Source organism: Myotis myotis, unplaced genomic scaffold (genome assembly GCF_014108235.1).
Source record: "Myotis myotis isolate mMyoMyo1 unplaced genomic scaffold, mMyoMyo1.p scaffold_m19_p_4, whole genome shotgun sequence".
NCBI classification, from domain to species: Eukaryota; Metazoa; Chordata; class Mammalia; order Chiroptera; family Vespertilionidae; genus Myotis; species Myotis myotis.
Window position 1 is genome coordinate 86,984,777 of NW_023416346.1, and position 25,446 is coordinate 87,010,222.

The following is a 25,446-nucleotide window of genomic DNA, read 5'->3' on the forward strand; positions in this document are numbered from 1 at the left end:
TGTAGCTCTTTGTTTTTCATCATTTTGAATATTTTATGATAATCCCTTCTGGCTTGAAATGTTTCCATTGAGAAATCAGCTGACAGTCTATGGGAACTCCCTTGTAGATAACTGACTGCCTTTCTCCTGTGGCTTTTAAGATCCTCTCTTTGTCTTTAACTTGCCATTTTAATTATGTTGTGTCTTTGTGTGGGCCTCTTTGAGTCCATTTTGTTTGGGATTCTCTGAGCTTCCTGGATTGTATGTTTGTTTCCTTCACAAGGTTAGGTAAGTTTTCACCAGGTTGGGGAAGTTTTCAACATTATTTCTTCAAATAGATTCTTGATCCCTTGCTCTCTCTCTTTTCTTTATGGTACCCCTATCAAGTTGATGTTGTTATGCTTCATGTTGTCCCAAAGGTCTTTAAACTATCCTTATTTTTTGTAAAATATATTTTTATTGATTTTTTTTTACATAGAGGAAGGGAGAGAGATAGAGAGTTAGAAACATCGATGAAAGAGAAACATCAATCAGCTGCCTACTGCAAGCCCTCTACTAAGGATCAAGCCTGCAACCAAGGTACGTGTCCTTGACTGGAATCAAACCCATGGCCCTTCAGTCCACGGGCTGACGCTCTATCCACTGGGCCAAACCAGTGAGGGCAATTCTCCCTTTTTAAAAATCTTTTTTTCGAGAAACCAAGATGGCGGCATAGGTAAACACAGGAGATGGTCACCTCACACAACCACTTCAAAAATACAACTAAAAGACGGAACGGACATCATCCAGAACCACAGGAAGGCTGGCTGAGTGGAAATTCTACAACTAGAAGGAAACAGAAAAGCACACTGAGACTCAGAGGAGGTGTGGCATGGAAGTAAAATACAAAGGTGCAGAGGTGCATGCGGAGAGGGCTGGTGGGTGATGACACAATTGTCTTTTTCAATCAGGAGGGAGTCTCAAGCTCTGAGCTCCAGTTCTGGGCAATTCTCCGGGGACCCAGACTCATATGGGGAGAAACTGGACTGTCCGGCATCAGTCAGAACTTGAGGGCAACTTTCTCTGGGAGGTGCTTTCAGCTATTGCCGGGGCCTCTGAGGGCAGGACTGAGAGCATCCATACTGCTCACTCCACCTTCTCTGTTGATCCCCTGGAACCCCGCCCTGCCCAAGCCATGCACAGAGGCTTTTGCATATGAAAGGCCCGGCCCTTTGTAATCTGAAAATTACTTAACAAACTTCAGCTTCCCCAAGGACCCAGGGCAACTTGCATTGCTTTACAGCTGGCTTCTGCTGGGTAGCCTCAGGCAGAGGCTAGATTCGCACCTCCTTAGATCCAAGAGCCAGTGTACCCAGTGGTCAGAGTGGGACCATCCAATTACAATGCCTCAGATCCATAAGGGACACAATCAGGAGGCAGACTCAGTGAGCACCAAAGCCCCACTGAAGCAAGTCTTGCCCCAAAAGGGTGTCTTCAGCATAGAAGTTCTCCCACCATAGACACAGCTGATTCTCACAGCCAATTGCCTGGAGGTCAATTCCTCCCACTGTTACTTACAACAATCAAGGCTTAACTACAGCAAGACTGTGCACAAAGCCCACAAGGGGGTGCACCAAGAGTGTCTACCTCAGGTAATTGGGGAGGCTGAGCCACTGGGGAATAAAGGACACTTAGCACAGAAAGCCACTCTATCGACACAGCAAAGCATAAAAAATGCCGAGACAAAGAAACAGGACACAAATGACAGAAATGGAGGAAAGCAAACTACTGGATATAGAGTTCAAAACCACACTTTTAAGGTTTTTCAAGAATTTTCTAGAAACCGCCGATAAATTTAGTGAGACACTCAAGAAATCTAGTGAGACCCTCGATGTTATGATAAAGGACCAACTAGAAATTAAGCATACACTGACTGAAATAAAGAATATACAGAATCTCAACAGCAGACCAGAGCATCGCAAGAATCAAGTCAAAGATTTGAAATACAAAGAAGCAAAAAACACCCAACCAGAAAAGCAAAATGAAAAAAGAATCCAAAAATACGAAGATAGTGTAAGGAGCCTCTGGGAAAGCTTCAAGCGTACCAACATCCGAATTATAGGGGTGCCACAAGAAGAGAGAGAGCAAGATATTGATAACCTATTTGAAGAAATAATGACAGAAAACTTCCCCTACCTGGTGAAAGAAATAGACTTACAAGTCCAGGAAGCGCAGAGAAACCCAACAAAAGGAATCCAAAGAGGACCACACCAAGACACATCATAATTAAAATGCCAAGAGCAAAAGACAAAGAGAGAATCTTAAAAGCAGCCAGAGAAAAGCAGTTAGTTACCTACAAGGGAATGCCTATATGACTCTCAGCTGATTTCTCAACAGAAACTATGCAGGCCAGAAGGGAGTGGCAAGAAATATACAAAGTGATGAATAGCAAGGATCTACAACCAAGATTACTTTATCCAGCAAAGCTATCATTCAGAATTGAAGGTCAGATAAAGAGCTTCATAGATAAGGAAAAGCTAAAGGGGTTCATCACCACCAAACCAGTATTATATGAAATGCTGAAAGGTATCTTTTAAGAAGAGGAGGAATAAAAAGGTAAAGATACAAATTATGAACAACAAATACACATCTATCAACAAGTGAATCTAAAAATCAAGTGAATAAATAATCTGATGATCAGAATAAACTGGTGATTATAATAGAATCGGGGGCATAGAAAGGGAGTTGACTGACTATTCTTGGGGGTGAAAGGGGTGTGGGGGATGCAGGAAGACTGGACAAAAATCGTGCACCTATGAATGAGGACAGTGGTGGGGGTTGAGGGCGGAGGGTGGGAGGGGAACTGGGTGGAGGGGAGCTATGGGGGGAAAAAAGAGGAACAACTGTAGTAATCTGAACAATAAAGATTTAAAAAAAATAAAAATCTTTTTTCTTTTTGCTGCTTGGATTGTGTGTTTTTCTACATTCTCTTCCAAATCACTGATTCCATCCTCTACTTCACTGAGCCTGCAGTTTAATACTTCCACTGTGTTCTTTATTTCAGATATGGAATTCTTTATTTCTGACTCGTCCTTTTTTATGGTTGCTATATCTTTTTTTCATGCTTTTCACATCCTTATAATCATTACTCTGAACTCTATATCTGATAAATTGCATACCTCCACTTAATTTAGGTCTTCTGGAGAATTCTCTTTTTCCTTCATTTGGGGACTGGTTCTTTGCTCCCCATTTTGGCTGCCTGTTTTTGTCTATTTCTATTTACTAGGTAGATTTTTCTAAGACTCCCAGTCTTATGTAGTATGTAACCTGTGGAACCCAGTGACACAATCTCCCTGATCAACAGAACTGGGTGCTTTAAGAATCTTCCTTGTGTACGTTGTGTGGAGCATTCTTATGAAATAGAGTCTTGATTGCTATTGGCTGGTTCGTGAATGGGCTCAACTCTCAGGCTTGCTCAAAGGAAGGCTCAATTCCCAAAACAGCTTGCAGGCTGTTGTGCAGGTGTTGATCATACAAAATGAAAATTGCCTCAGATATTGGTGTCTGCCAATATCTGCCTGTGGATATGCTGTTTGTAAACTTACTGTATCCTGCTGTGTTCTCTGAAGCTGGCCACTGGGTGTACTGGTCTGGGCCTCTTCAGAGGAATTCTGGTGCAGGCCAATGTCAGACACTCTCTGTGCTTGGCCCTGAGCAACCTATTTGGAACTGTCAGTGATCCACAGTTTGTGGTTCCCACTGCTGGACCTGGATGCATGTGGAGAGGACAAAGCTGTACACTAAAGTCTTTTTTTTACTGTCCCTAGGCCCAGGAGCAGGTCAGGCACAGACTTAAAGCACCCAGTGATCTATATCTTCCTGCAAGCTGTCTTTTATTCTCAGCCACTTAATGAGTCCTGGCTGTAGTCAGGGCGTAAACTCCACAAGGTGGAGAGAGAGGGATTCCACAGTGTGTAGCTATTGCTTCCCCCAGGCTAATTCTACCTGCATGGTAAAGGTTACTTGAGAAATATGACTTCTGCAGTATGGAGGAATAACTCAGCACAGGGATACGGGTGGCTGTCCTCTCAGTTCTCTCCCCAGAGCCACCGCCCCTGAACTCTGCTCACACAACTCTAGCCGACACTGCCCTACCTCTGCTGGGGCCCAAGATGAGTGGCTTCAAATAAAACTTTGTGTGTTGGCCTTTTGAGAGGATGCCTACATTACTAGCCATCTCTCCCTGGCAGACAGAAACCCTGCTGCTTTTCACAGCTTGATGTTATGTGGGCACCTTTCCTAGTTCTGGTGCTCTAGGGTGGGAACCCAGTTGAGGTTTAGAGCCAAGACTTTTCAGGGGGAAATGCTGCAGCTGAGATATCCCTCAGGAAATTCAGTTGTTGCCTATAGGAACCCAGCCAGCTCTCTTATGCCTCTGCCCTTCCTACCAGTCTCAATGTGGCCTCCTCTTTAAGTCATTGGTTATAAGGCTTCTCTTCAGCTAGGCTTCAGTTGGTTGTACAGGATGATTTTTCTATATTTTAATTGTAATTCCAGTATGGTCCAGGGAGACGGTCAGTGTAGGTTCCACCAAACACACCACCATGTTCTAAAAGCATTTTGTCATTATATTTCTGTATATATTTCTCCAGCCTCTTACTTTTTACTCCATCCTTTACCTGTAAAATGGTCATTATATTTAAGGTGGTTTTCGCGTGCGCGCGCGTGTGTGTGTGTGTGTGTGTGTGTGTGTGTTTGTGTTTAATCCATTCTGAACAGCCCTGAGAGGTGCAGCTCAGGTGAACCGTCGGTCTGTGAACCAAAGGATTGCTGGTTGGATTGCTGGTCAGGGCACATACCCAATTTGTTGTTTCAATCTCCAATTGGGGCATGTAAGGGACACAATAGATTAATGTTTTTCTCTCACTTTAATATCTCTCTCTCTCTCTCTCTCTCTCTCTCTCTCTATCTATCTATCTCTCTCCCACTTGCTCTAAAATCAATTTTAAAAAGGCATCTTGAGTGAAGATTAAAAAGTAACTAAGTAAATAAATATATTCTGAACATCTCAGTCATTTAATTGGTGTATTTAGTCCATTTGCATTGAAAGTGATTATTGATATAATTGAATTAATATCTGTAATGCTTGTAACTCCGTTCTATTTGTTATTTAGAGCAGCATAGTATTCCATCGTGTAGATGTACCACAGTTTTCTAATCCATTCATCTACTGATGGGCACTTAGGCTGTTTCCAGATCTTAGCTATGGTGAATTGTGCTGCTATGAACATATGGGTGCACATATCCTTTCTGATTGGTGTTTCTGGTTTCTTGGGATATATTCCTAGAAGTGGGATCACAGGGTCAAACGGGAGCTCCATTTTCAGTTTATTAAGGAAACTCTATGCTGTCTTCCATAGTGGCTGCACCAGTCTGCATTCCCACCAGCAGTGCACAAGTGTTCCATTTTCTCCACATCCTCTCCAGCACATGTCATTTGCTGATTTGTTGATGATAGCCAGTCTGACAGGTGTGAGATGGCACCTCATTGTTGTTTTGATTTGCATCTCTCTGATGATTAGTGACTTTGAGCATGTTTTCATATGGCTCTTGGCTTTCTGAATGTCCTCTTTTGAAAGGTGTCTATTTAGGTCCTTTGCCCATTTTTTGATTGGATTGTTTATCTTCCTTTTGTTAAATTCTATGAGTTCCCTATAAATTTTGAGATTAAGCACTTATCAGATGTGACATTGGCAAATATGTTTTCCCACACAGTAGGTTTTCACATTGTTTTATTGATGGTTTCTTTTGCTGTGCAGAAGCTTTTTATTTTGATGTAGTCCCACTTGTTCATTTTCTCTTTAGTTTCAAGTGCCCTAGGAGCTGTATCAGTGAAGAAATTGCTTCGGCATATGTCTGAGATTTTGTTGCCTTTGAATTCTAGAATTTTTAGGGTTTCCTGTCGTACATTTAAGTCCTTTATCCATTTTGAGTTTATTTTTGTGTATGGTGTAAGTTGGTGGTCTAGTTTCATTTTCTTGCATATATCTGTCCAATTTTCCCAACACCATTTATTGAAAAGACTATCTTGGCTCCACTGTATGTTCTTGCCTCCTTTCTCAAATATTAATTGAGCATATTGGTTCGGGCTGATTTCTGGGCTCTCTATTCTATTCCATTGATCTATATGCCTGTTCTTGTGCCAGTACCAGGCAGTTTTGAGAACACTGGCTTTGTAATACATCTTGATATCTGGTATTGAGATCCCACCTACTTTGTTCTTTTTCAGGATTGCTGCAGCTATTCGGAGTCTTTTTTTATTCCAGATGAATTTTTGGAGAGTTCGTTCTAGATCTATGAAGTATGCCGTTGGTATTTTAATGGGAAGTGCGTTGAATTTATAGATTGCTTTGGGTAGTATGGACATTTTAATGATGTTGATTCTACAAATCCATGAACATGGTATGTTCTTCCATCTGTTTATGTCTTCCTCTATATCTCTTTTCAACTTCCTGTAGTTTTCTGAGTAGAGGTCTTTTACCTCTTTAGTTAAGTTTATTCCTAGGTAGCTTAATTTCTTTGGTGCGATGGTATATGGGATTGTTTTTATAATCTCTCTTTCTGAAAGTTCACTATTGGTGTATAGAAATGCCTCAGATTTCTTGGGGTTAATTTTGTATCCTGCCACATTGCGACCTTCATGTATTAAGTCTAGTAGCTTTTTGATGGAGTCTCTAGGGTTTTGTATGTATAATATCATATCATCTGCAAATAAGGACAGTTTTACTTCCTCTTTTCCAATTTGGATGCATTTTATTTCTTCTTCTTGTCTAATTGCAATGGCTAACACTTCCAGTACTATGTTGAACAGGAGTGGTGAGAGGGGGCATCTCTGTCTTGTTCCTGTTCTTAGGGGAAATGGTGTTAGTTTTTGTCCATTGAGTATGATGCTGGCTGTGGGCCTGTCATATATGGCTTATATTATGTTGAAGTATGATCCTTCTACTCCCACCTTACTGAGAGTTTTTATCAAAAATGGGTGTTGAATTTTGTCAAATGCTTTTTCTGCATCATTTGATATGACCATGTGGTTTTTTTCTTTCAATTTTTTTATGTGATGTATCACGTTTATTGATTTGCCGATATTGTACCATCCTTGCATCCCTGGGATAAATCCTACTTGGTCATGGTGTATGATCTTTCTGATGTACTGCTGGGTCCGATTTGCTAAGATGTTGTTGAGGATTTTGCCATCTATGTTCATGAGGGATATTGGCCTGTAATTCTCTTTCATTGTGTTGTCTTTACCTGGTTTTGGTATTAGGGTGATGCTGGCTTCATAGAATGAGCTTGGAAGTGTTCCTTCCTCTTGGATTTTTTGTAGTACTCTGAGGAGGATAGGATTTAGTTCTTCCTTGGATGTTTGTTAAAACTCCCCTGTGAAGCGTTCTGGTCCTGGGCTTTTGTTTGATGGAAGCTTTTTGATGACTGCTTCAATTTCTTCCATAGTTATTGGCCTGTTGAGATTTTTAGATTCTTCCTGATTGAGTTTTGGAATGTTGTATTTTTCTAGGAATTTGTCCATTTCCTCCAGGTTGTCTAGTTTGTTGGAGTAGAGCTGTCCATAGTATTTTTTACAATCATTTGTATTTCTGTGGGGTCTGTTGTTATTTCGCCTCTGTCGTTTCTGATTTGGTTTTTTTGGGTCCTCTCTCTTTGCTTCTTGGTGAGTCTGGCTAGAGGTTTGTCAATCTTGTTTATCCTTTCAATGAACCAGCTATTGGTTTCATTGATTTTCTGTATTTTTTTTTTTGGCCTCTATGTCATTTATTTATGCTCTAATCTTTATTATCTCCTTCCTTCTGCTCACTCTGGGGTTTTCTTGTTGCTCTCTTTCCAAATCTTTGAGTTGTAGAGTTAGATGATTTACTACCTTTTTTTCTTGTTTTTTGAGATAGGCCTGTAGAGCTATAAACATCCCTCTCAGGACTGCTTTCATTGTGTCCCATAGGTTTTGGATTGTTGTGCTTTCATTGTCATTAGTTTCCCGGATGTTTTTTATTTCTTTTTCGATCTCATTGGTAACCCATTCAGTATTTAATAACATGCTATTCAGCTTCCAGGTGTTTGAGTATTTTGGGTTGTTTTTATTGTAGTTTATTTCTAATATTATGCCATCGTGGTCTGTGAAGATGCTTTTTATGATTTCAATCTTCTTGAATTTGGGGATGCTTTGCTTGTGACCCAATATGTGGTCTATTTTTGAATAAGTCTTATGAGCACTTGAGTAGAATGTATATTTCGCAGCTTTGGGGTGAAGTGTTCTGAAGATGTCTATTAAGTCCATCTGATCTAGTGAGTCATTTAGGATTGCTATATCTTTGCTGATTGTTTGTCTATAGGACTTATCCAGTGCTGTATGTGGTGTATTAAAGTCCCCTACTATGATTGTATTGTTGTCGATCTTTCCTTTGATATCTTCCAGGAGTTTTTTTATGAATTTGGGTGCTCCTGCATTGGGTGCATATATGTTTACCAGGGTTATATCTTCTTGTTGCATTGATCCCTTTAGTATTATGAAGTGGCCTTCCTTACGTCTTGTTATGGCCTTTACTTTGAGGTCTATTTTGTTTGATATAAGTATTACTACCCCAGCTTTCTTTTCCTTTCCATTTGCCTGAAAGATATTTTTCCAACCTTTCACTTTCAGTCTGTGTGAGTCCCTTCTAATGAGGTGGGTTTTTTGTAGACAGCAGATGTATGGGTCATGTTTTTTTATCCATTCAGCCACTCGAAGTCTTTTGGTTGGAGCATTTAGTCCGTTTATGTTTAAAGTTATTATTGAAAGGTACTTGTTTGTAGCCATTTCTTTTTGTGTGTGGCGGTTTTCTTTCTGAGCTTTTTATTTCTTATTTTTATACCAGTCCCTTTAGCATTCCTTGCATTGCTGGCTTGGTGGTGATAAACTCCCTTAGCCTTTTTTTGTCTGTGAAGCTTCTTATTTCCCCTTCAAGTTTGAATGATAGCCTTGCTGGATAGAGTATTCTTGGATTCAGTCCTTTGCTTTGCATCACTTTGTAAATTTCTGTCCATTCTTTTCTGGCCTGATGTGTTTCTGTTGAGAAATCATTTGATAATCTAATGGGAGATCCCTTGTATGTGACTTTCTGTCTCTCTTTTGCGGCCTGAAAGATTCTCTCTTTGTCCTGAACATTTGCCATGGTAATTATGATGTGTCTTGGTGTGGGTCTTTTCGGGTTCACCTTGTTTGGGACTCTCTGGGCTTGTGTGACTTTTTTCTTCCCCACCTCAGGGAAGTTTTCTGATATTATTTCTTCTAATAGGTTTTCTAATCCTTGTTCATCTTTCTGTTGTTCTGGTACCCCTATTATTCATATGTTGTTTCATTTCATGTTTTCCCAAAGTTCCCTTAGGCTCTCCTCCTGTCTTTTAATTTTTTTCTCCAATTGCAGTACATATTGGGTGTGTTTTCCTTCCTTGTCTTCTAATTCACTAATTCGGTCCTCCGCTTATCCTAGTCTACTGTTGATACTTTCAATGGTGTTTTTTATTGCAGCTATATCACTCTTCATTTCTTCTTGGGTGTTACTTAAGTTGTTAATTTTTTCATCTGTTTCTTCTAGCTTCTTGCATATGTTATCGATTTTTTCATCTGTTTCTTCTTCGTTCTTGCAGAGGTTGTCGATTTTTTCCTCCATCTGGTTTATGCACTCTAGGACCCTTATTCTGAATTCTTTTTTTGTCATGTTGCATGCCTCTGTATTACTTGGCTGCTTTTCTGGAGAGTCCTCCTTCTCTTTCCTTTGGGGGATTCTTTGTCTACCCATGTTTGATCTCACTGACATATCTAGACTTTGAGTCATTCAGTGGCTGCTCCCTGGGTGGCAGTGACTCCTTGGTCTGTGGTTGCTCTTCGGGCAGTTGCGGTAGCAGCTGCTCTTCAGTTGGCAGCAGCTCCTCTGGTGGGTGCTGTTCACAGCTGTGGTGGCTCTTCTGGCTGGTGGGGCGAGGTTTCACGTACAGCTGCTGTTCCTCAGCAGAGGGTGTGGTGCTCAGGAGGCTGCTGTTGCTTGGATCTGCTGTGTTGATTTAAAGGCACAAAATACAACACAACAAGGCACCACGTACCATGCACTAAACCCAATTATATTCACCATATTAATAACCCCAAATAAAGGTGACCACCCCAATTATGAGAATTAGAGGATAAGGAAGAAGGAAGATAAAAGAGAAAAAAGAAAAGAAAAGTAGGGACCAAAAAAAGGAGTGCAAAAATGAATTTGGGAAAAAGGAGTGGGGAAATAAAAGCGAGAAAAGAAAAGAAAAAAAAAACAGCGAAAATCGAGAATGAAGTGGAAGAGGGGAAGAGACTTTTTACATGAGGAGAATACTCCTATAGAACCACCACTAATCCCAGCAAATTCCAGCAACAGCTCCCTGTAGATGGATGCAAACTAGAAACCACCAATAATATACCGATGAAAATAGAATGGAGAACACTAATCCCAAAATAAAATAAAGAGAAAATAAAATGGCACTTTAAAAGATGGTAAAATGGTAGCAGTAATAATACTGGGTAAAAATAAGAAGGTAGTAATTACAAGCGTAAAATCAGGTGATAGAAAAAGAAGAAGAAAAAAAGAAAGAAAGAAAAAAAAAGAAAAAAAAGGAAAAAAATGAAAAAAAATTGGTTTCTTAGTTAAAAGGTGAAAAAAGAAAAAAATATTGCAGTAGTGAAGGTCCTTCGGTTCTTCTGTTCTTCAGTCTGGCTCGCCTTTAGTCCTGCCAGTTATTCAGGAGAGTGTTGAGATTCCCTGCGATACACTGTTCCTCTGTGTTGTAAACCACAGTCCTTTTTTTAAAGCAGGCCGTATTTGTTTCCCAGACTGCCTTATTTTCTGTTTAGCAAAGAGTCAGTTTGTGGCTCCGCCTCTGGGTGGCAGTGTTCTGGGGTTGGCCTCTGAGGTTATATGGCATTGAAAATCCCTCTATAGGCCAGACCCTGTTAACTCCCAGGGACTGATCAGATTATTTTAATCCTTGATCTCCTTCAGGGTGGAATCTGGGTGTGGCTGTGCTCCTTTCCTGGGGGCTGGGGGGAGGAGTCTCACTCTCTGGAGAGAATGGCTCCCCCAGTCCTGGGCTAAGGGGTGTCTCAGCACTCAATTCGCTGCCACCTCTTCTGGCACCCTTTCTCTCCTCAGTCTCTCCCCAGATTACACTCCTCCGCACCCTCTCCCTCTCTTCAGCACAGGTGAGTGTCTGCATCCGAAATGTCCCATGAACAGGATTCAGTGAGAACAAACAAACAAACGCCAGCTGCGGAAACGGGGAAGGCTTGGTTTCTGTAAACTCTTCTTTTACGGGCACTGCATGGTCAGGTCAGCTCTTCAGGCTGCCCCTTTTAGGCTCAGTCCTCTGTGATCACAGAACCCAGCTCTCAAATCCCCTGGTGGCGCCAGGAATCCCGCAGATCTCCTTTCCCCCGTCAGGGGCTGTGCCTGTCCCAAGGGACGCGGCTGTCTGCCAGGCGGTCTCCCTCTGACCCTCTGGGCTCAGAGGTCTGGCAAACTTTCCTGCCCAAATCCCTGTGTTTTTTTTTTGTTTGTTTGTTTGTTTGTTTGTTTGTTTTTATCTTTCCAGTGGAGTTCTGCCCTTCCAGGCTGCAAACCATCTCACCAGCTGAGCATTTTCGCCAATTTGGGGTGGGTGTTATTAGTTTCAGCTGCTCACTCCATTTGCTCTGAGACACGACCTGGGACGCGTCTGCCTATATCGCCGCCATCTTAAGAAATCCTCTATTTGTTTTTTAAATGTATTTTTTAGTGTTGATAGTATTACAGATATCTCCCATTCCCTCTTCCTCCCCTCCTCCCAGTCTCTTTGTTCTTTATTTCCTTTTTTCTTCCCCTCTTTTTATGCTTTGTCTGTTTGCAATTGAGCATTTTACATATGATTTAATTTTCTCTCCTCTCTCAAAGTTCATTTCTTAAATTTATCTTTATTGGTGAAAGTATTACAGATGTCCCCTTTTATTCCTCCACTGATTCCCTCCACCCTGCACCTGTCACCCACAGGCCTTCACTACACTATTGTCTGTGTCAATGGGTTATGTATATATGCACATGCATTCTTTGGTTAATCTCTCCCCACCCACCCACTCACCCTGCATTTGCCCTGAGATTCATCAGTCTGTTTCATGCTTCTATGTCTCTAGATCTGTTTTGTTCATCAGTTTATCTGTTCAATAGATCAAAAAAGAGATACTTTTTAAAAAAATCTTTATCGTTGAAGATATTACGTATGTGCTATTTTTCCTCCATTGAACTTTCCCAGCCTATCCCCACCCCCACTCTAGGCCTTCACCACCCTATTTTCTGTGTCCATGAGTTATGCTTATATGCATACAAGTTCATTGGTTGATCTCTTCCCACCTACTTACCTTGCCTTGCATTTCTCCTGAGGTTTGACAGTCTTGGTGTTCTATACCTCTGGATCAATTTTTGTTTATCAGTTTATATTCATTAGATTCCACATATGAGTGAGACAATGTGATACTTATCTTTCTCTGACTGGCTTACTTCGCTTATCATAATGCCCTCCAGGTCTATCCATGCTGTTGCAAGTGGTACAAGTTCTTTCTTTTTTATAGCTATGCAGTATTCCATTGTGTAATATACCAGTATTTTAATCCACTCATTGGCTGATGGGCACTTAGGCTGTTTCCAGATCTAAGATATTGTAAATTATGCTGCTATGAACATAGGGATGCATATATTCTTTATAATTTCTTAGGATATATTTATAGAAGTGGGATCACTGGGTCAAATGGAAGTTCCATTTTTAATTTAATTTTTTGAGGAAACTCCATAATGTTTTCCACATTGTCTGCACCAGTATGAAATTCTACCAGCACTGTACTAGGGTTCCTTTTTCTCCACATCCTCACCAACACTTGTCATTTATTGATTTGTTGATGATAGCCATTCTGACAGGTGTGAGGTGATACCTCATTGTCATTTTAATTTGCATCTCTCCTGTGATTAGTGACTTTGAGCATTTTTATATGCCTCTTGGCCTTCTGTATGTTTGCTTTTTAGAAGTGTCTATTTTGGTCCTTTGTGCATTTTTTAATTGGATTGTTTACCTTCCGCTTGTTAAGTTGTATGAGTTCCCTGTAAATTTTGGAGATTAACACCTTATTGGATGTATCATTGGTAAATATGTTCTCCCATGTGTGGGCTCTCTTGTTATTTTGTTGGTTTCTTTTGCTGTGCAGAAGCTTTTTATTTTGATGTAGTCTCATTTGTTTATTTTCTCCTTAGTTTCCATTGTCCTAGGAGATGTATCAGTAAACACATAGCTACCAGAGTTGTCTGAGATTTTTCTGCCTATGGATTCTTCTAAGATTTTTATGGTTTCCTGTCTTACATTTAAGTCATTTTGCACTTTGTATTTATTTTTGTGTATTGTGTAAGTTGGTGTTCTAGTTTCAATTTTTACATGTATGTGTCCAATTTTCCCAATATCATGCATTGAAGAGACTGTCCTGACTCCATTGTAAGTTCCTGCCTCCTTTGTCAAATATTAATTGAGCATAATGGCTTGGGTTTATTTCTGGGTTCTCTGTTCTGTTCCATTGGTCTATATGTCTATTCTTGTGTCAGTACCAGGCTCTTTTGAATATTGTGGCTTTGTAATATAACTTGATATCTGGACTTGTTATCCCTAAAATTTTATTCTTCTTTCTCAAGATCTCTGTGGTTATTTAGGGTCTTTTTATTGTTCCATATACATTTTTAGAGAGTTCATTCTCATTCTATTAAATATAACATTGGCATTTTAATAGGGATTGCAATGAATCTATAGATTGCTTTGGGTACTATGGTCATTTTAATGATGTTGATTCTACCAATCCATGAACATGGTATATTCTTCCAATGTTTATATCTTCCTCTATCTCTTTTTTCAATGTCCTGTAATTTTCTGAGAACTGGTCTTTTACTTCCTTGGTTGAGTTTATTCCTAAGTATCTTATTTTTTGTTGCAATGGTAAATGGGATTTTTTAAAGTTTCTTTTCCTGAGAGTTCATTATTCTTTCTAATGATAGACAAACATGGTAATTGACTGTACCTTCGCTACGCCTTCCACTGGATAATCAGCATGATATGCAAATTAACCCAACCAAGATGGCGGCCAGCATCCACGCAGCTGAAGCGAGCAGGAGGCTTGCTTGCTCCAGTGATGGAGGAAGCCAAGGTTCCCCACCTGCTGCAGCCTGGCTCTGAGCTCCAAAAGAAACAAAGTTTCAATTATAGAAGCTAAAAAAAACCCAGATACCTGCTTTCAGCAGGCTGTGGCCACGAAGCAGGAGCCGGCTCTTCACTCCAGTGATGGCAACAAAGTTTCAATTATAGAAGCTAAACAAACCCCAGATACCTGCTTTGAGCAGGCCGTGGCCTCAGAGCTGGAGCGAGCAAGAGCCGGCTTTCAGCTCCAGTGATGGCAACAAAGTTTCAATTATAGAAGGTAAATAAATCCCAGAATAAAAAAGAAAAGAACAAAAGGAGAGGCTGGGAGCTTCAGTCGCTGGTCAGCCTGAAAACAGCAATCAGCCCCTCATCCAGAATGGCCAGGCACCCCAGTGGGGACCCCCACCCTGAAGGGGGTGTGACCAGCTGCAGACAGCCATCATCCCCTAACCCAGGCTGTCCAGGCACCCAAGTAGGACCCCCACCCTGATCCAGGACACCCTTCAGGGCAAACCAGCTGGCCCCCACCCATGCACCAGGCCTCTATCCTATATAGTAAAAGGGTAATATGCAAACTGGCCCTTACAGCAGAAAGACTGGGAATGACTGGTCACTATGACACACACTGACCACCAGGGGGCAGACGCTCAATGCAGGATCTGCCCTCTGGTGGTCAGTGCGCTCTCACATGGGGGAACTCTGCTCAGCCACAAGCCAGGCTGATGGCTGCCAGTACAGTGGTGGTTGTGGGGGCCTCTCCTGCCTCCTCAGCAGTGCTAAGGATGTCCGACTACAGCTTAGATCTGATCCCCGCTGGCAAGTGGACATCCCCCGAGGGCTGCCAGGATGCGAGAGGGATGTCTGATTGCCAGCTTAGGCCCAACCCCCAGGGAGCAGGCCTAAGCCAGCAGGTGGTCATCCCTTGAGGGGTCCCAGACTGCGAGAGGGCACAGGCCGGACTGAGGGACTCCCCCCCCGCACCCCGAGTGCACAAATTTTTGTTCACTGGGCCTCTAGTTGTTATATAAAAATGCCATGAATTATTGGGTGTTAATTTTGGATTCTGCTACATTGAAAAATTCATATATTAAATCTAGTAGTTTTTTGATGGAGTTTTTAGGATTTTCTAAGTACAATTATCATGTTGTCTACAAATAAGGACAGTTTTACTCACTTCTTTCCAATTGGGATGCTTTTATTTCTTCTTCTTGTCTAATCACTATGGCTAACACTTCTTGTACTATGTTGAATAGGAGTGGTGAAAGTGGGCATGCCTGAATTATTCTTGTTCTTAGGGGAAATAGTTTTAATTTTTCCCATTGAGTATTCTATTCCTTGTATATTTATTATATAAGGCTTTTATTAGGTTGAGGTATGATCCCTCTATTCCCTCTTTGCTGAGTTTTCATCAAAAAAAGATATTGGATTTTGTTGAATGCTTTTTCTGCATCAATTGATAGGATCATGTGCATTTTGTCTTGCAATCTGTTAATGTACTGTATCAAATTTATTGAATTGTGAATATTGTACCAGCCTTACATTCCCTAAATAAATCCCACTTGATCATTGTGTATGATCTTTTTAATGTATTGCTGGATCCTATTTGCTACTATTTTTTTTAAAGATTTTAGCATCTGTGTTCATCAGAGATATTGGCCTATAATTATCTTACTTTGTAGTGTAATTATCTGCTTTTTGGATTAGGATAATGTTGGCTTCATAAACAACACTTGGACATGTTCCTTCCTTTTGATTTTTTGGTAATAGTTTAAGTACAATAGGTGTAAGGTCTCCTTTGAATAATAGGTACAAATCTCCAGTAAATCCATCCAGTCCTGGATTTTTGTTTCCTGGGAGTTTATTAATTACTGATTCAATTTCATCAGTTATTATCAGTCTATTCAGGTTTTCTGATTCTACCTGAATGAAAGGTTGCATGGTTTTGAAAGACTGTATATTTCTAGGAATTTGTCCCTTTTGCTTAGGTTGTCCAGTTCGATGGAAAATAGTTTGTTCATAGTATTTTCTTAAAATCCTTTGTATTTCTGTGGTGTTTGTTGTTATATTGCCTCTTTCATTTGTGATTTTATTTATTTGGGTCCTCTCTCATTGTTTTTTGATGAGCCTGGGTAATGGTTCATCAATTTTGTTTATCCTTTAAAAGAACCAACTCTTGGGGCCGTTGATTTATTGTATTGTTTTTTTTAATCTCTATGTCATTTATTTCCACTTTGATCTTTATTATTTCCTTTCTTCAACTTACTGTGGGCTTATCTTGTTCTTTTCTAATTCTTTAATTTGTACAATTATATAACTTATTATAAGTTTTACTTTTTTTTTTTTTTTTGGTAGGCTTGTAGTGTTATGAACTTCTCTCTAGGGATTGCTTTCATGGTGTGCCATAGATTTTGGATTATTCTGTTTTCATTGTCACTTTTTTCAGGATGTTTTTTATTTCTTCTTTGATCTCCTTGGTAACCCCTTAATTTTTTAAGACCATGCTATTTAGTCTCCATGAGTTTGATTGTTTTTGAGTGTTTTTATTTTTGTTGATTTCTAATTTCATGCCATTGTAATCCGAAATGATGCTTGAAATGATTTCAATGTTCTTGAATTTGTGGAGACAGCCTTTGTCCTATCATGTGGTCTATCTTTGAAATTGTCCCATGTGCACTTGAGAAAAATATATATTGTGTAGCTTTGGGGTGAAACATTCTGAAGATGTCAATTAGTTCCATCTGATTTAGTGAGGCATTAAGGGCTGCTGTTTTCTTTTTGACTTTTTGTCTAGAATATTTACCCAGTCATGTCAGTGGGTTATTAAAGTCCCCCACAAAGATTGTGTTGCTATCAATCTCTCCCTTAATACCTTCCAGAATTTTTTTTAATGTGTTTGAATGGTCTTGTATTAGGTGCATATATGTTTACCAGAGTTATATTATCTTGTTGTATTGATCACTTTAATACTATGAACTGGCCTTCTTTTTCTCTTGCTATGATCCTCTCTTTGAGTTCTATTTTGTCAGATACAAGTATTTGTACCCCAGCTTTTTTTTTTTTCATTTTTCACTTGCCTGAAGAGTTTTTTTTTTTCTATCTTTTGCTTTCAGTCCATGTGAGTCCTTTTTTCTGAGATGGGTTGCTTGTAGACAGCATATTTATTATCCATTCAGTTACCCTGTATCTTTTGATTGGATCATTTAATCCTTTTACTTTTAAGGTTATTATTCATAGGTACTTGTTTGTTGCCGTTTTTATTCTTTATGCCTATGTTCCTCCCTCTCTTTCTATTTATGCTTCATACAACAGTTTGTTTAGAATTTCTTGCATTGCTGGTTTGGTGGTAATAAACTCCATTAGTTTTTGGGATTTTGTTTGTTTGTTTGTTTTTTGTTGTTGTTGTTTTTTGGGTTTTTTTTTTTTTTTTTTTTTTTTTTTTTTTTTTTGTCTGAAAAGCTCCCGATTTCACCTTTAATTTTGAATAATAGCCTTGCTGGATATAGTATTCTTGGGTTCAGTATCTTGCTTTTTACTACTTTGTATACTTCATGCCACTCCCTTCTGGCCTGATGTTTTTCTGTTGAGAAATCAGCTGATAGTCTAATGGGAGATTCCTTACAGGTAATTTTCTGTCTCTGTTTTGCAGCCTTTAAGATTATTTCTTTGTCTTTAATGTTTGCCAATTTAATTATGATGTATCTTTTGGATATGTTGGGGTTCCTCTTGTTTAGGACTCTGTGGGCTTCTTGGACTTGTGTGTCTTTCCTTTTCTTTCCCAAATCAGGGAAGTATTCTGTCATTATTTCTTAACACATTGTATGCGGGAAATGTATTTATACGTTTTACGTTGACTGGAGGTAGTAGAGCACGGGACACGTATTAATACGATATTATAGACTAGCGGTAGGATGCGGGTAACGTATAAATACGTAAACTAACGTTATTGTAATTTTACTGAATGTTGCCATTTGCGCAAAAAATTAGCAAAAATGGCCCGTGCCACCTGTTAGCGTGTGATAGAAACTCCCCGCAAACAATGTGTTAAAAAAAGTTTTCTATTTTTTTCTCCTCCTAGTACCCCTGTTATGCAGATGTTGCTGTGATTCATGTTGTTCCAAAGCTTTCTTAAACTCTCTTCTTTCTATTCAAATTTTTTCCCAATTGCTACTCTAATTGGGTGTTTTTTCCACCCACATAACATCAGTGGGTGAAAAGTATCAGGGTTTCTGTCTTCCAGGGAGAGATGGCTAGTAATGTAGGCATCCTCTCAAAAGGCCAACACACAAAGTTTTATTTGAAGCCACTCATCTTGGGCCCCAGCAGAGGTAGGGCAGTGTCGGCTAGAGTTGTGTGAGCAGAGTTCAGGGGCGGTGGCTCTGGGGAGAGAACTGAGAGGACAGCTACCCGTATCCCTGTGCTGAGTTATTCCTCCATACTGCAGAAGTCATATTTCTCAAGTAACCTTTACCATGCAGGTAGAATTAGCCTGGGGGAAGCAATAGCTACACACTGTGGAATCCCTCTCTCTCCACCTTGTGGAGTTTACGCCCTGACTACAGCCAGGACTCATTAAGTGGCTGAGAATAAAAGACAGCCTGCAGGAAGATATAGATCCTTGGGTGCTTTGAATCTGTGCCTGACCTGCTCCTGGGCCCTAACTTGTCTTCTAACTTGCTAATTTAGTTGTCAGATCTTCTAGTCTACTGTTGAAACCTTCCAGAGTGTTTATTGCAGTTATGCCATTCTTCATTTCCTTTTGATTCTTATCCATTTTGTCGTATTTCTCATTCAGCTCCTTATAATTCTCATTGAGTTACTTGCAATTCTCAGTCATATATTTGAGCATCCTTATAACCATTACTTTGAATTATTTATCTGACAAATTACTTGCCTCCATTTCATTTAGTTCCTTTTCTGGGTATGCCTCCTTTTTGCTCATTTGGGGGTTGTTCTTTGTTTCCCAATTTTTTCTGTCCCTTGATATTTGTTTCTATATCTTAGATCAAACTGCTGTGCTACCCAGATTTGGGGGGGATGGTCCTATGTAGTAGGTATTTTGAGCCAGTGGTGAAGTCTCTCAGATCTCCTTAGCTGGATGCCCTAGGGAAGCCCTTTACTTGAGTTATTTGGGTTCTCCTTTTGTAGTTGGATTTCTAATGTTACTGTCCCATTCGTGGATGGAGCCTTTTCAAAGGTTGGCTGATTATGTGGCTCCCCCCTGACTACATTGTGAAAGCTGTTATGGATGTGCTGGCCAAAAAGAACAAACTACAACAAGACAAAACCTGATACAGGTGAAACAAAACAAGAATGTATACAAGATCCTCATAGCACCAGCAAACACTTCCACTATTGAAGAGAGAATTAGGGAAGAGATGAGAGAAGGAATGATAGAAAAAAAGAAAGACAAACTACGGGGAGAAAGCATAAAAAAGCAAACAAACAAACTGAAAACACGAAAAACAATAAGAAAAACGGAGTCAAAGATGTAGATGCAGAGCTTAAATAGTAAAAATAAAGTGTTTGAGGAATAGTGAAAGGAAAACATTTAGAATAAAAAGTGGAGAGAATAAATAAAAAATGAAGAAGAAAAAAAATGAAAAGACAAATAGAGGAGAAAGCAGATAGACCTAAATTAAGGAAGGGAAAAAAAAAAGATTTCAGGAGAAAAAGAAAAGAAAGGAAAGTGAGAAATAAAAAATTGGGTAGTGAGAAAAAGAAAATAGAAAAGAAAATTGAGTATGGGAAGGGAAGCAGAAAATTATATGAATGATGTCACAGAGATTAGAATAATAACTAATCAATAAACCAGATAAAGAAGATAACTTTTAAAGGGGGGAGGAAAAAGGAAAATTAAATTTGAGAAAATAGAAGAAAAATGGGAGGGAAAAAGAGAAAGAAAGAAAGTTTAAAAGAGAGGTGAAAAAAGAAATAAAAAAGTTAAGTGGCATTTGTTTCAGCCAAATTTAATGCCTCCTGGGAACTCACTTCAGACCTCATTCTTCTGTCTGCTGATTCTGAGCTTCCTGTTAGGTACTTAGGTGCTAACCACTGTCTGGCACTGTCTTTTGGTTTTTAGCAACCTTCTTGAAGCTCCAGGTGATCCATTGATCCTCCACTTGTGTCTTTCTCCACAGGCCTTGGCTATAAGCAGGAGGATAAATCTGCCCTGTAACTTAAGCTTGTTAGCTACAATGGGGCTCAAGGCTTCTTGACCAAACTTCCCCTGCCTCCCCAGGCTTCACCTCTGCCCACCTTTGCCTTTCAGCCATCTGTCAATCATAATCACTCAAAAGTTTGTTTCTGACAGGGCTTTAGGAGGGGGAAGTGCTGTTTCGCTTTCAGAGAGTATGGTAGGTGTGTTTTACTGCCCCATAGCTACTCCTCTGCAAGTATCTCAAGCTATTACTGTGCCCTTGTATGGACAGAGATCCTTGAAGGGTGACCAATGGGGTTGGCTGGGATCCTGGAGTTTTTATTAGTCTTATTCCCAGTATAGTGGAGTGGTCAGCCCTTCCTCCAAACCAATCACTAATCCTAGGACTCCTTGAGACTGTCCAGGCCTGTAACCTTGGCCTCTGCCTTTGTTTCCTCTGTGAAGTTCAAAACGCAGTGTGTGGTAGGCTGTATCACCTAGTGCAGCTGTTCTCAACCTGTGGGTCGCCAACCTGTGGGTCTCGACCCCTTTGGGGGTCGAATGATCCTTTCAAAGGGGTCGCCTAAGACCATCAGAAAACACATATATAATTACATATTGTATTTGTGATTAATCACTATGCTTTAATTATGTTCAATTTATAACAATGAAAATACATCCTGCATATCAGATATTTACATTATGATTCATAACAATAGCAAAATTACAGTTATGAAGTAACAACGAAAATAATTTTATGGTTGGGGGTCACCACAACATGAGGAACTGTATTAAAGGGTCGCAGCATTAGGAAGGTTGAGAACCACTGGTCTAGGGTGTGGTTTTTTCCCTTTCCTGCCCTTTGGCTGTTGAGGGTAGCTAGCTCCTCCCTGGAGAAATGGCCCTTTAGATTTGGAACATTAAGAACATCCCAATTCAGGACTCCTGGCTACTGCTTTTCCACATCTCCCTGCCCTGATTCCCTCCCCTACAACTCCTCAGGCACCTCAAGTCTGCACCTCCCTCCCTGCACCAAAGCCTGGGGTGAGTCATTGCAACTGAAATCTCCTGTGTTCTGGGTTTAGAGATTAAAAAACAACAAAAATGAAACTGTGGCTTTCTTTCCCACCAGTGCCTCACCTCTTTTCCCTTACATTGTGCCACCATTTGAGGCTGGGGTCTGAGGTTCAGACTCCCTGGCAGCCAGCAGTCCTGCTGCTGTTCCCTTTTCATAGTAGGATTTTGTGCCTGCTGCCTCAAGTCAAGCTCTGATCCTCAAACTGGGCTGGGCTTCTACTTTTCTGAAGGAACCGACTCTCCCATAGCACAGTGCTCCCTCCTCTTCCTCTCAGCCTGCTGGCCTGCCACCCCTGGGGGTTGGCCTCACTCCCCTTGCAATCTTGCCCTTCCTATAGGTCTCTAGGTGTTTTCTTATACTTCCTTGCTATAAGACACCTCCTCAGCTGGGCCTCATTTGATAATTCCGGGTTAATGTTCTCTAATTTGGTTGTATTTCCAGTCTGGCCCTAGGATGCAGTGCATGAGAGTTCTGCCTATTTGGCCACCATAAACCCTTCCCTTGAGATCCTACTTTTTACAGCTGAATAGAATTCCATGGTGTATATGTACCACATCTTTTTTAACCACTCATTTACTGATGGGCGCTTAGGCTGTTTCCAGATCTTGGCTATTATCTATTGTGCTGCTATGAACTTGGGGGGGGGGTGGGGGAAGGGCATGCATTCTTTCTGATTGGTATTTCAGGTTTCTTAGGATATATTTCTATAAGTGGGGTCACTAGGTCCATATTTAATTTTTTGAGGAAACTCCATATTATTTTCTATACTGGCTTCAATAATCTGCATTCCTACCATCAGTGTATTAAGGTTACCTTTTCTTCACATCCTCACCAGCACTTGTCATTTGTTGATTTGTTGATGGTAGCCATTCTTTCAGGTGTGAGGTGATATGCCATTGTCATTTTAATTTGCATCTTTCTGATGATTAGTGACTATGAACATTTTTTCAGATGTCTTTGCCAACTATATGTCCACTTTAGAGAAGTGTCTGTTTAGGACCTTTGCCCATTTTCTAATTGGATTGTTTGTCTTACTCGCATTGAGTTGTATAAGTTCTATATATATTTTGCATATTAACCCATTATCATATGTATCATTGGAAAATATGTTATCCCATGCAGTGGGCTCCTTTTTTTATTTTTTTGTTTGTTTCTTTTGCTGTGAAGGAGTTTTTTATTTTGATGTAGTTCCATTTCTTTATTTTCTCCTTTGTTTTCCTTTCCCTAGGACCGTGGTTGGCAAACTGCGGCTCGCGAGCCACATGCGGCTCTTTGGCCCCTTGAGTGTGGCTCTTCCTAAGCCTTGGGAGTACCCTAATTAAGTTAATAACAATGTACCTACCTATATAGTTTAAGTTTAAAAAATTTGGCTCTCAAAAGAAATTTCAGTCATTGTACTGTTGATATTTGGCTCTGTTGACTAATGAGTTTGCCGACCACTGCAGGAGATGTAATGAAAAATATATTGCTTTGAGAGATGTCTGAGATTTTGCTGCGTATGGTTTCTTCTAGGATTTTTATGGTTTTATGACTTAAATTTAAATCTTTTATTGATTTTGAGTTTATTCTTGTGTACGGGGTAAGTTCATGGTCTAGTTTCATTTTTTTGCATGTACTTGTCCAATTTTCCCAAAACCATTTTTTGAAGAGACTGTCTTTTCTCCATAGTATGCTCTTTCCTCCTTTGTCAAATATTAATTGAGAATAATGGCTTGGATCAGTTTCTGGATATTCTGTTCCATTCCATTGATCTATATGCCTGTTCTTGTGCAAGTCCCGGGCTGTTTTGATTGCAGTGGTTTTATAGTATAACTTGATATCTGGCATTCTGATTCCTGCAACTTTCTTCTTTATTTTTCAAGATTGCTGAAGCTATCTGTGGTCTTTTTTGGTTCCATTTAAATTTTTGGAGTATTTGTTCTAGATCTGTAAAATATACCATTGGTATTTTAATAGGGATTGCATTGAATCTATAGATTTCTTTGGGTAGTATGAACATTTTAATGATGTTAATTCTACCAATTAATGAGGGTGGTATAGTCTTCTACTTCTTCCTATCTTCTATGTCTCCAACATCCTGTAGTTTTCCATGTGCAGTTTTTTTTTACATCCATAGTTAAGTTTATTTCTAAGTATGTTTTCTTTTTGTTGTTGTTGCAATAGTAAATCAAATATATTTTTTTTCAGTTTCTCTTTGTGAGATTTCATTATTGGTGTATAAAAGTGCCATTGATTTTTGAGTGTTACTTTGGTATCCTGCTACAATGCCAAATTCGTTTATTAAATCTAGTAGTTTTTTGGTGGCATCTTTAACATTTTCTCTGTACACTAACTATCATGTCATCTGGGAATAATTACAAATTCTTACTTTCCCTTTTTGATGTCTTTTATGTTTGCTTCTTATCTGTTTGTTGTGGCTTTAACTTCCAGCACTATGTTAAATATGAGTGTTGAAAGTGGACATCCAGGCTTGGTCCTATTCATAGGGGAAATTATTTTAGATTTTGCACATTGAGTATGATGTTGACTGTAGGTTTGTCATATATGGCCTTTATTATATTGAGTTATGATCCTTCTATTCTCACAGTGCTAAGAGTTGTTATAAAAAATGGGTTTGGGATTTTGTTGAATGCTTTTTCTGAATCTATTGATATGATCATGTGATTTTTGTCTTTCAATTTGTTTATGTGATGTATCACATTTATTGCTTTGCGAATATTGTTCCAGCCTTGAATCCCTGGCATAAATCCCACTTGGTCATGCATGCATGATTTGTTTAATATATTGTTGGACCCAATTTGTTAATATTATGTTGAGGATTTTAGCATCTATGTTCATCATGCATATTGGCCTGCAATTCGCTTTCTTTGTAGTGTCTTTATCTGGCTTTGTAATTAAGTTAACGTTAGCCTTGTAAACAGAGCTTGGAAGTATTCATTTGCTTTGGATGTTTTTGGAATTGTTTGAGGAGTGTAGTTACAAATTTTTCTTTGGATGTTTTGTGAAATTCCCCTTTTAAGCTGCCTGAGACAGTGTTTTCATTTGTTAGGATTTTAAAAATTATTCCTTCTATTTCATCAGTTGTTATTAGTCCTTTCAGGTTTTCAGATTCTTTCTGATTCAGTTTTAGAAGATTGTGTTTTTCTAGGAATTTTTCCATTTTGTCCACATTGTCTAGATTGTTAGCATGTAGTTGTTCATAGTATTTTCTTACAACCTTTGTGTTTTTTAGATGATAGTAGTTACTTCACCTCTTTCATTTATGATTCTATTTATTTGGGTGTTCTTTGATTCTTGATGAGTCTGGCTAAAGGTTCATCAATCTTGTTTATTCTTTTAAAGAACCAGCTCTTAGTTTCATTGATCTTTTGTATTGTTTTTATAGTCTCTATGTCATTTATTTCCACTCTGATCTTTATTATTTTCTTCCTTCTAATTACTTTGGGCTTTTCTTGTTTTTATCTTTCTTATTCTATGAGTTGTAGGGTTGGAGATATATGTATAATGCAGGCCTTCAGTGCTATGAAATTCCCCCTTGGGACTGCTTTAGCTGTGCATTTTTGGTAGTTTTATGTTTAGTTTCATTTGTTTCCAGGAAATTTTTTATTTCTTCCTTGATATCATAGTTAACCCATTCATTGTTTAATAACATGCTATTTAGTCTCTGTGTGTTTGAAAAATTTTGAGTGTTTTTATTGTAGTTGATTTCTAATTTTATGCTATGGTGATCTGAGAAGATGCTTGATATAATTTCAATCTTCTTGAACTTTTAAAGACTTAGTGTGTGTCCTAACATGTAGTGTATCTTTGAAAATGACCCATGTGCACTTAAGAAGAAGTGAAATGTTCTGTAAATGTCAGTTAATTCTGTATGATCTACTGTGTTATTTAGGATCACTGTTTCCTTATTTATTATTTTTGTCTGGAGGATCTATCCAGTGAAATCAATGGGGTGTTAAAGTCTTCTACTATGATTGCATTGCTGTTGGTCTCTCCTTTA